The sequence below is a fragment of the Cryptomeria japonica genome, chromosome 3, assembly GCF_030272615.1.
Source record: "Cryptomeria japonica chromosome 3, Sugi_1.0, whole genome shotgun sequence".
In the NCBI taxonomy this organism is placed as follows: Eukaryota; Viridiplantae; Streptophyta; class Pinopsida; order Cupressales; family Cupressaceae; genus Cryptomeria; species Cryptomeria japonica.
Window position 1 is genome coordinate 860,857,627 of NC_081407.1, and position 12,752 is coordinate 860,870,378.

Genomic DNA, 12,752 nt, shown 5'->3' on the forward strand with positions numbered 1-12,752 from the left:
ATGCTTCCAATCTTCCATGGAGACTTCATATGTTCTAATAAAATGTCAGATTCCATCACATAAGCCCAATCTCTATCATGTGCAAAACTGTTCTTATAAGGATCCCAATACTATCATAATGAAACCTCTTCATGTAGTCCCCACTCAATGCCAACCCTTAACATGCCCAAGTGATACTTGTCCATTCAGGAAATAGGTTACAGTTGGATTTTTCTGATGCTCCAACATAGCTCCTGCACATACAACCCAGTAGTAAATGCTCTTATGATAGAAATATACATAGTATGGATCATTTAAATAGCATAAAAATATTTTGCAAAAATATGTGCTAGCAAAGAGGATGGGTAACTAACCCTATGTCTGGCATCTCTATGTGACAGACCGATTTGATGAGTGTAGTGCATGAGAATTGAGTGGTAAATTGAAAAAGGGTTTGAATGTGTAGAAGAGTATTTTGGAGGTCTACATTATATTTCATGGTCAATGATGATCACCCATTAGGAGGACCTATTCAGTTTGTGAAAGGCGTTAGTCAAATAGGTCTAATAGCCCTATTAGGTCTGTTAGTGCAGCACTGGTTGGGATATCTGCAAGTTGTTTCGGTACCGAAAACTAAGATATTGTTTAGAACTCCAAAAAGGGCATCTGAAAACATAATTTGTTTGCATAGAAGCTCAGGGTGTCAAAAGTTATCACCTAATTCCTTCAAAAGGAGGCCTAATAGCAATCGGTTTAGTTTGTGGGCAAGGGAGCCAAAATTGAAGTTTTGGTGGAACTAGACTGTGAAATCTTATTTCATTTGTGTTAAGGTGTTGTGAGCATGCCCCTCCAAGGACCATTGTGTTGAACTGGTCAAGTGGGCCATTCAAACCCTAAACCCTGGTAGTAGCCCACTCATTGTATGCAAGGGTGTGTGTAGTCACACAAGAACTTGAGAAGTGTTAGTGTTTGTAAGTGGACATAGTGGAGCCTTGGGGTTTTCCAAGGTGTTGTTTGGTTTCATTGAACCATTGCTTGACTTTTTGAGATCATGTAAGGATCATTGGAAACAGGGATTACCGGTTGAGTTTGTGAACCTTAGAGATTGGTTGGCTCAAGGTTAACCTCCTTCCGATCTGTTGCTTACTCCTGATCACCTTAAGACACCATAGGTCCCATAATGACCCAATATGGTGTCATAAGGGGTCATATGTTGTCCTTAGGGGTCATATGGTATCCCATGACCCCTTAGGACACCATATGACCCCTAATGACACCATATGGTGTCATAAGGGGTCATGTGACCCATAACAACATCGTATAGTGTCGTAAAGGGTCATATTGTGTCATAAGGGGTCATATGGTGTCCTAAGGGGTCATAGGACACAATATGACCCTTTAGGACACCATAGGACCCATAATGACCCAATATGGTGTCATAAGGGGTAATATGTTATCCTTAGGGGTCGTATAGTATCCCATGACCCCTTCGGATGCCATATAACCCCTAACAACACCATATGGTGTCATAAGGGTTCATAAGTGGTCATATGACCCATAACGACACTGTATAGTGTCGTAAAGGGTCATATTGTGTCCTAAGGGGTCATATGGTGTCTTAAGGGGTCATATGACACAATATGACCCATAAAGACATAGTTTGATGTCGTAAGGGGTCGTATGGTATCGTAAGGGGTCATAGGACACAATATGACCCCTTAGGACATCGTAGGACCCATAATGACCCAATATGTTGGCATAAGGGATTATATGTTGTCCTTAGGGGTCATATGGTATCCCATGACCCCTTAAGACACCATATAACCCCTAACGACACCATATGGTGTCATAATGGGTCATAGTGTGTCATAGGGTGGCAAGATGAACCATTATTATAATATAAAAAGTAGTGCCAATATTGTTTCAAAAAATTTGACATCTAAGGGATCATAAGACACAATATGATCCCTTAGGACACAATATGACCCCTTCCCCCCCTCTCTCTATCTCTTTCTCTCCCTTCCCCCTCCCTCTCTCTTCACCCCCTCCCCCCCTCTCCCCTAATCTCTCTCTCTCTCTCTCTCTCTCTCCCCTCTCCCTAATATCATATACTAATATATTTATAAATTATATTGTATATTAATATATTAATAAACAATAGATTAATTGTGTGCAAATTTAGTTATTGAATTTACTTATTAAAATCGAATGTCCAATTTATGTTTTACAAATTTCAAATTTGAAATTTTGGCTTGGGTTTGCTTTGGGATTTGGCTTGGAAGTGACAAGCCTAGAAAGTCAACTGAAAAAATGTGTTTTTCAGTATTCCTTGATTTTCCAGACTTTACAATGATGGCTGATGACTTTTTTTATAGCCAAAAATGATAAAACAAAAAGGGTTTTTAAGGACATTCTCAACTTTCCAACAATATAAGGCTTCTCTTTTTTTGACTTTAATAAATAATAATTATTTATTTTCTAATTGAATTCTGACAAAAGTCCTGATTGATATACTGATTGAAAAACACTCATAACTTTCAAACGGTATAACATTTTTTTGAATCCGAAACATGCTTCACATCCTATGATTTGTCTACTATAGGGAAAAATTAAAAAAAAAAAAAGAATTTCATAAGGTTTTAACCAAGTTAAGGTGGTCAGAAGTAGGAGTTTCTGAATTTTTGAAAAGCAGTAGTAAAAAATTCATAAATAATTATTTACTTTATAAAAAATTATAAAAAAATATGTGTCACATCCGGACATAAGTCTAATACTTATATTATAAATCTTATAAAAAATAATTATGATTTTATTGTGATTAGGGTGGTCAGACATATGCCTATTTCTTATCTTTTTCCTGAAATTTTAGTACCACTGCATTGAAATTTGAAATTTTCATCAAATAGGATTTTTCTTTTCCAAAAAACAACTAGTAGATTAGAAACTACATTCAATTTTCTATAGATTCTCTTCTTACATATTTTAAAAATAGTGTTCACAACTTATTCAAATTTTCATGTCAAGGTGCATAACTCCGATTTTCTGAAATTTCATTGCCACTTAAGGGCCTATTTTGGCACACCATGATCCTGCACATACCCTTATTCGAGGTTTATAGTCTTCGGTGATAAGTTTTGTGTAAGTTAGTAGATCTGATAATCATGTTTTTGGTTAGAATAGTGGTTATCAATGGTAACGTGTGATGATTTAGTTTGCGGATCTTGTAGATCATTTTTTATGATTTTTTGCATATTCTTGTTTGATGAGCCGTGTTCGGTGTGGAGCCTGATCAGTCTCCAAGTGGGAGATTGTTGAAATGTGGTGACTAATCAGCAAAGTACTGTACACTCAGCACGTATCCTCGTTGGGGTCCAGGGCCAGGCCGGGCCTCGGGCAGGGGTTCGGGGGCAGCAACCCTCGAGAAATTTTTTTTTGCCATTTTTCGTTGATGAAAACCGACATTGTTATAAAACCCTAAAAAAGCCGACTTTGTTTGTTGCCCTAAAAATGCATGTTATAAGCGGTTGGGATGCTTAAGGCATTGTAAGGTTGATGTACTCTTTTTGTTGGATAATAAGAAAGATTGGACGGCTGTGTATGGTGGACGTAACCCATTCTGGGTGAACCACGCTAAATCTCTGTGTTATCTGTGTCCTGTTTTATTTCTTTATCTTTTGTATTTAAATCTGCATATAATTGTTAGTTCATATTTGCTTCGGATCTGCTTGAAACCCTAACAATTGGTATCAGAGCGAGGTTTTCTATAAATTGGCAGGACTTTCAGATTTGAGTGGGAGCAATGGAGGATTCCAAATTCAAGGTTGAAAAGTTTAACGGCCAGAATTATCAGTTATGGAAAATGCAGATGGAGGATTACCTATATCAAAAGGATTTGTGGTGGCCATTGGAAGGAAAGGCAAAGAAACTGACCACAATATCAGATGAAGAGTGGGAAATTTTAGATAGAAAGGCACTGGGATCCATTCGATTGTACCTTGCGTCGTCTGTAGCATTCAATATAATAGAAGCAAAAACGATTGTAGATTTAATCCCAACATTGGCTAAGTTGTATGAGAAACCCTCGGCTTTGAATAAGGTATTTCTTATAAAGCATTTGTTTAATTTGAAAATGAGTGAGGGAGGATCTGTAGCAGAGCACTTAAATGAATTTAATACAATTACCAGTCAATTGTCTTCAGTAAAAATTACCTTTGTAGAAGAGGTTAGGGCTCTCTTGATTTTATGTTCTTTGCCAGAAAGCTGGAATAGCTTGGTTATGGCTGTAAGTAACTGTCTCTGGTAAAAATACTTTGGTATTTGATGATATTGTTGGTGTTATCCTAAGCGAGGAAATGCGAAGGAAAAGCACAGGTGAGACTTCAACATCATCGGGTAGTGTTTTGAATGTGGAGAATAGAGGAAGATCAAAGGAAAGAGGAAAAGGCCCTGGGAATGAGAAGTCACGAGGGAAGTCAAAGAAAGGACGCTCTCAATCTAGAGGAAAGAAAGATTGCTGGTACTGCAAAAAGCCTGGTCATCTAAAGAAAGATTGTTGGTCTCGGAAAAACAAAGAAGGAGACAAAAATGAAAATGACAGTAAGGAAGCTAATATTGCAAGTAATACTTTACAAGATGCTTTAATCTTATGTTTGGATAATGTTAATGATTCCTAGGTAATAGATTCTGGGGCTTCATTTCATGCCACACCCCATAGAAAATATTTTCTAGATTATGTTCAAGGTGATTTTGGATAGGTATATTTGGGTGATGATGAGCCCTGTCAAATTGTTGGAAAAGGAAAGATAAAGATCAAGTTGCAGAATGGTAATTGTATATGGTGAAAATGGATAACAAATAACAACAATATTGAAAGACTAAAATGGATTCAACCACCAAACCCTAGCCTAACAATGAACAAAGATCCACCATAACATATGAAGATAACCTAAGACAATGCAAATAACTCAAAATCACAAAGATTATACCATCACATGTCCAATAGGGTTTTGATCTCCATTTTTCCTATCTCCATTGATCTTGCTTGATATATTTGCTCTCAGATTTTTATATGCACAAGAGCTCAATAAAGAACGGAATGTGGTTGCAAGTGGAATTGTAGTGTAGCAAGTGATTAGGGCATTAGGCATTAGGGTTTGACAATGAAGAAAGCATCTCCTTAAATAGAAGACACAATATGAAATGGAGGGTTAAGATTGAGAGGTGTAAAAAGAGAGGTCGGCTAGGATTAGAGGGTAGGTAAAAGAAATACCAAAATAATGAAAGAGGTAGGTAGTGTAGGAAATAAGAGATGAATGACATGTGTCATGTGTAGAAAAAGATAATGAATTAATTAAATAAATAAAGATTTATTTAATTAATAGAAGAAGTGGGACAATTAAATAAATAAAATATTTATTTAATTTAGGAAAGGGATAATTTAAATAAATAAATGTATTTATTTAAATGAGAAATAAGGCTAGAAGAGGATAAATGAATTAATTAAATAAATGAAGATTTATTTAATTAATAGAAGAATTAGGCTTAGATAATTAAATAAATAAAATTTATTTAATTAGACATGACAATTTTAGGTGTCTACAGTAATGACTGGTTTCTGCAGGAGGTAAGACATGTTCCTAATTTAAGAAAAAATTTAATTTCTGCAGGGCAACTAGGTAGTGAAGGTTGCATAGTTACCTTCTCAGATAGTATGTGGAAGGTCACTAAAGGATCATTAGTAGTAGCTAAAGGTGCGAAGGTAGGCACATTATATCTATGTACTGGTAACACTTACTCTACCTTAGCTGCTACAGATAAAGTTACTGCAGGAACAACAACAATAAATGTTGCAAGAACAGATTCGATAATGTGGCACCATAGGCTTGGGCACATGAGTGAGAAAGGGATGAAAATCCTTCACTCCAAAAATCTATTGCCAGGACTAAAGAAGACTGATGTAGAGTTTTGTGAAAATTCTGTTTATGGTAAATAGAAAAGAGTCAGATTTCTCAAGGTTGGGAAAGAGAAGAAGAGTGAGAAGTTAGAGCTTGTACATTCAGATGTATGGGGACCGGCTCAGGTATCATCTCTTGGTGGCTCTTGTTATTATGTTATTTTTATTGATGACTCAACCAGAAAAACATGGGTATATTTCCTAAAACAAAAATCAGATGTTTTTGAAACTTTTAAGAAATGGAAAGCTTTGGTTGAGAATGAGACAGGGAAAGAGTTGAAGTGTCTCAGATCGGATAATGGAGGTGAGTATTGCAGCAAAGCAACTGAAGATTACTGTTCCTTAAATGGGATTCGGAAGTAGAAGACAGTTCCAGGAACTCCACAGAAAAATGGTGTGTCAGAGAGAATGAATAGGACCATCATGGAATGTGCGAGGAGCATGAGATTGCATGCTGGATTGCCCTTACATTTTTGGGCAGATGTTGTACATACTGCTGTCTATTTGATAAATAGAGGACCTTCAACCCCTTTGGATGGTGGTATTCCAGAGGAGGCATGGACTAGTAAAAAGGTAAATTATTCTTTTCTAAAAACTTTTGGTTGCGAAGCTTTTGTCCATGTTGATAAAGAAAACAAAACCAAGCTTGATGTTAAATCTCAGAAATGTACCTTCATTGGATATGGGATAGATGAATATGGCTATCGGTTATGGGATTTTGAAAATTAGAAAATAATTAGAAGTAGAGATGTTATATTCAATGAGAAGGTTATGTATAAAGAACAGATGCAGGAGAAGAAGCATGAACAGGACAAACAAGAATATGTGGTGTTGGATGAGATTCCTGAAAATGAAATGCCACAGGTACCTGATGCTCAGCAACAACAGATTATCCCACAAACTCCTGCAAGTGTTAGACGTTCTACGAGGACAAGTAGACCCCCTGAAAGATTTTCTCCTTCTTTGTATTCTATTTTATTAACGGATTCTGGTGAGCCAGAAGAATATGAAGAAGCAATGCAGGTAGATGCCAAACAACAGTGGGAGCTAGGCATGAAAGAGGAGATGGACTCCTTGATGAAAAATACGACTTGGGACTTAGTCCCTTTACCTGCAGAAAAAGAGCCTTTCCTAACAAATGGGTTTATCGGCTAAAGGAGGAGGAAGGAGGTCAGAAAAGATATAAGGCCAGACTTGTGGTAAAAGGTTTTGCACAGAAAAAGGGTATAGATTATGATGAAATATTTTCTCCAGTTGTAAAAATGACTTCAATTAGAACTGTACTTAGTCTTGTGGCTGTAGATTATTTACATCTTGAACAATTAGATGTCAAAACAGCTTTTCTCCATGGAGATTTGGAGGAGGAAATTTACATGTTGCAACCATAGGGATATGAGGTCAAAGGTAAGGAGAACTTGGTGTGCAGGTTGAAGAAAAGTTTGTATGGCCTGAAGCAAGCACCCCGACAATGGTATTTAAAATTTGATAGTTTCATGGCTGAACACGGTTATCATAGATGTCATTCTGATCAATGTGTATATTTTAAGAGATTTGATAATGGTAGTTATATTATCTTGTTGCTTTATGTTGATGACATGCTTGTTGCTGGGTCTAACATGCAACATATAAATGATCTTAAACAGAAATTAGCCAGGTCATTTGCTATGAAGGATTTGGGTGCAGCTAAGCAAATTCTTGGTATGAGGATTACACGGTACAGGAAAAATAGAACCTCGAATTTGCCCCAAAGTGAGTATATAAAGAAGGTGTTGAAAAGATTTAACATGCAGGATGCAAAAGCAGTTAGTACACCTTTGGCTAGTCATTTCAAATTGACTAAGGAGATGTGCCCAAAGGCACAGGAAGAGGTTAATAAAATGTCTAACATCCCGTATTCATCAGCTGTTGGCAGTCTGATGTATGCAATGGTATGCACAAGGCTAGATATTGCACATGCAGTGGGAGTTGTGAGCAGGTTTATGAGTAATCCGGGTATGGAACATTGGAATGCTGTGAAATGGATTCTTTGGTATTTGAAAGGAACTACTACGAAGGCATTATGTTTCAAAGGATCTAATGCTTCTCTAAGTGGATTTGTTGACTCTGATCTGGCGGGTGATATTGATTCATGGAGGAGTACTACAGGGTATGTTTTTACTATAGGGGGAACTGCAGTCAGTTGGGTTTCTAGGCTGCAAAAGGTTGTTGCACTTTCAACCACTGAAGCTGAGTATGTTGCTGCTACAGAAGCCAGCAAGGAGATGATTTGGTTACAATGTTTTCTGGAGGAATTGGGTTAGACACAGGAGGATCACCCATTTTATACTGATAGCCAGAGTGCCATTCATCTTGCGAAGAACTCTGCTTGTCATTCAAGGACAAAGCACATTCAGCTCAGGTACCACTTCATCTGGATTGTTTTGGAGGAGGGTCAGTTAAAGCTTGAGAAGATTCACACAAGTGAGAATCCCGCCGATATGTTTACAAAGGCAGTTCCATAGGAGAAGCTGATTTCTTCATCAGTTTCTGTTGGTCTTCTTGATTGATAATTATGGAATTTATACCAGTCAAGTCCTAGTGTTTTATCCAGCAGATGTTGCATGTACAGTGGTGTCGTGTAGTATCAGTCTCCAAGTGGGAGATTGTTCGGTGTGGAGCCTGATCAGTCTCCAAGTGAGAGATTGTTGAAATGTGGTGACTGATCAGAAAAGTACTATACACTTAGCACGTATCCTCACTGGGGTTAGGGGGCGGCAGCCCCCGACAAATTTTTTTTTGCCATTTTTCGTTGGTGAAAACCGACATTGTTATAAAACCCTAAAAAAGCCGACTTTGTTTGTTGCCCTAAAAATGCATGTTATAAGCGGTTGGGATGCTTAAGGCATTGTAAGGTTGATGTACTATTTTTGCTGGATAATAAGAAAGATTGGACGGCTGTGTATGGTGGACGTAACCCATTCTGGGTGAACCACATTAAATCTCTGTGTTATCTGTGTCCTGTTTTATTTCTTTATCTTTTGTATTTAAATCTGCATATAATTGTTAGTTCATATTTGCTTCGGATCTGCTTGAAACCCTAACAAGCTGACCTTTGGGAAGCATGTGGACATTTTGTTTTGGTCCGCTTAATTTTTTTTGGTTCAGATTGAATTCGACTTGTGTAAACATTTCATCTTTTATGACGTGTTCTTAAAGCCGACTTGGTGGTGACCTAAATTTGGTGATGCAGATATATAAGACAGGTTTATTTGATCATTTTGGTATTTTGATGATTGTGTGGGATATGTGTATGAGCGATTGTGCGAAGTTTCACGTGCACAAGGTAAAGATTGGTGCTCTAGTATGTTGCATAATATCATAACAGAGGAGTCTTGCAAATAGAGTAAGAATATTTATGTGCTTAAGCAGAACTATATCCAGGCATTTTTTGATGCTACTTCATAGTTAAAAAATTCATTGTAAACTCTTACAAACATTTGTAAGGCAGTGAGCCTTTTGGATTGTTTGAGCAGTGATCTCTAGGCAGTGTGCTCGAATGCATGTGCATTCCCCTTATGTAATATTTCTATACTTTTAGCAGAGTATATTAATATTATGGGTTAGAATCCCACCATGGTTTTTCCCTTAACAGGTTTCCACGTAAAAATCTTGGTGTTATGGTGTTGTTGATCTTTTCTTTGTGTTTCTACACTCTAATTTCTTTTATAAGAATTAAGTGGTTTAATGAAAATATTGTCAAAGTTAAAAATTGCAGAACACTAATTCACCCTCCCCTCTCAGTGTTCCTTGATTCCAAAAATTGGTATCAGAGCCTAGTTCCACAGAGGAAGCCTAAAAAATTGAGATTGATTTGGGAAGGTGAATCAATGGATTCTGACAGTCTTAGAAAGAAGCTAGCTTTTTCTCTTTAAGATCTTGATCATGCACAAGATGAGAACCTACAAGTGAAATAAAATCTCAAAGATGCTGAAGAATACATTGAGACATTGAAGGACCAGTTGAACAAATCAAGGGAAAAGACAAAGGAACTTGTTGATCAGCTTAAGCATAAGGAAAGTTAGAGCATTGATGAAGAATCCTTGACGAAAAAGATAGAAGAATGTGGAAGACTAGCTAGAGCGAATACAATCTAGAAGAATGAAATGGAAGCTATTATGATGAGATTGACAAAAAAGATTGAAGAAAGGAAGAAAAATGAAGAAAATCTTGCTTAGTCCCTGAAAGACAAATCTGAAGAATGTTGTAGACTTGATAGTGAGAATGGACACAAGATGCTAGACAAAATGAGGATCTTGAAAGGTAGATCATTTTTATTAGATATGATCTTGATGTTGCAAATGAATACAACGAGAAGTATCAGATCAGTTTAGCTAAGCTTGATGAAATGCTTGCAAGTCAGAAGAATCCTAACGACACTTAAGGTCTTGGTTTCAAGAAAGGTGAAAGCTCCAAGTCAGCAAGACAAAATAACAACTCAAGAAAGCCTCCAATAAGACAACCTAATGCTTATAAATTCAATGGAAATTGTTTTGTTTGGAATAAATTTGGTCATATGGCAAGTTAATGAAGAAATATGATGATCAATAATGCTTCATCTTTTACCCGTCTATGTTTCAAATGCAATAAATATGGTCATAAGGAAAATGTATGCAAAAGTACGATGAATGACCTTCAAGATAAGAGAAATATTATATGTTATGCATGTGGTATGTTTGGAAATATTTCTAATCAATGCAGATCAAAGAGAAATCAGATGAATTTTAGATCTATGCAAGGAAATGTTGTTTACTATGCTTGCAACAAATCTAGTCACATTGCTAAATATTATAGAAGCAGAAATGTGAATAGAAGAGGTCCAGAAGACAAGAACAAGACTGAGAAGCCAAATGAGAAGGGAAAAGAAAAATTTGAGAAGATCATAGATCAGATGAAGAAGACATGGGTTAAGAAGACTGATTTAGAGGCAGGAAGTGGGTCAGCACTTGATTCTAGTGCTGGAACTACATCTAGTAACTGAACCTATACATTTGACCTTGGGGGAATTATAATACAAATCTTTCAAACCCCTTGTTTGAAGATCTATGTTTATTTCGAGTAGGTTGCAGAAGTGTTTATGATTGTAGTAGATTTCCAGAAGATTTGAACCTATTTGGAGATCCGGTGAAGAATTTATGTTAGATATAAAGAATCCAGAAGAATTAGGGCAAAATGCATTTATTGTAGTGAAAAGTTAGGTCTATGGTGAATAAAAGGTAACTTTTCCTCTTAATTTTTCACTTTGTGATCGAAGCGAAGAAGTATAGAGAGCTCTGCAAAGAAGGCGATCAAGCAAATTTTGGTGCTATTGATTTAGCGAGTAAACATAATTTGATTAATTTGGTGAATAATCAATGAAAACCCATCTTTCAGTTGAATTTTTAAATTTGAATCTATAAGAATGGTTGTATCTAGTACTACAACCCCTCTGGTTATTAATATCACTGAGCGTGCTCGTCTTAACTTCAAAAATCATCCATTCATTTGAATGGAGGATGATCCGAAGAGTGATTTTTTGTCCATACCCCATGGAGTATTGTCGATTGAAGATATAAGGGTTTACACTCATGGTTTGATTGAAGAATTGGGAAGCTCCCAACTACTAAATATTTTCAACAATTGGTTATCCGATCAAAGTTCCATGTTGAAACTTGAATTTCAAGAATTGGAAAGCAAGGGTTTTGTTCAATTTGTGAAATTTTTGATGGCGTATGAACAAGAGTGGATTCAATATATTTTGAGTCATGTTCATGATGAATTCATATGGTTGGATAGGCTGCATAAGATCACAAAAGGTGTGATACAATAAATAACAAGGTTATGTGCATCAGGTCCATTTCCATCTCTGAAAACAGTGAAGAATGACATTGTAACCAATGCAACTGGATCAAAGTTTGATAAACATGCAATGACTATTGATGATATTTTGGAGGATGACATCCAGTTTGCATCTATGGTGATAGGCTACAAGATTTATTACTCCATCCAAATTAACTTTGTATCTGGTATTGTAGTATACGTTGCATATGAGATGTTAAGGGATAACAAGAAGTATGATCTTTGTAAGTTGCTCCGAAGTGAGATCATCAAGAATTTGAAGAACAAGGAAAACAAGAAGCGCCCCTTTAAATATAGTACCCTACTTTTGTGTTTATTCTTCTATTTCAAGAATGAGATTCTGGGAATTGGTTCGGTATAGTGGGCATTTGATAGGCCCATGGGAATGCAAATTCGGGAGTATCTATACTGCTCTAGTGATTCCAAAGCCTAAAACAAAAATCTATGGGGATATTTTAAGAACTTCTAGGATGAAATGCATGAGAGGGAGAGAATTCTGAAAGCTATTATGGAGAAATATGTTGATACCATATGTTTCATGGTTGACACCGATCAATGTTTGATGGAAGTGGTAGAAACTCAAACTTCATGGATTTTACCAATAGGATATGAGGTTTATGAGCAAATTTTGGAACTGTATGCTCAACATTTGTTGAGACAATCGATCAAATCTAATGAAGAAAGGTTTGAAACCTACAAAGAGAAGAGCCTAAAACTTCATCAACAATTTAAGAGATAAATCATTTAGAAGAAGGTTCAGAAAGAGGTAGAAGCTTTTGCAGAAATCATGGGGATATCCAAAGAGGCCATCTGGAAAGCAAGAGAAGAAAAACATTACCTCTGAAGGGCAATCAGTAAAAGTAAAGAAGGAACCAACAACGGTCCCTAATCCTAAAGACAAAACCAAAGCCTAAAGATAGAACTAGAAGTACTGTTCCTATCTCTC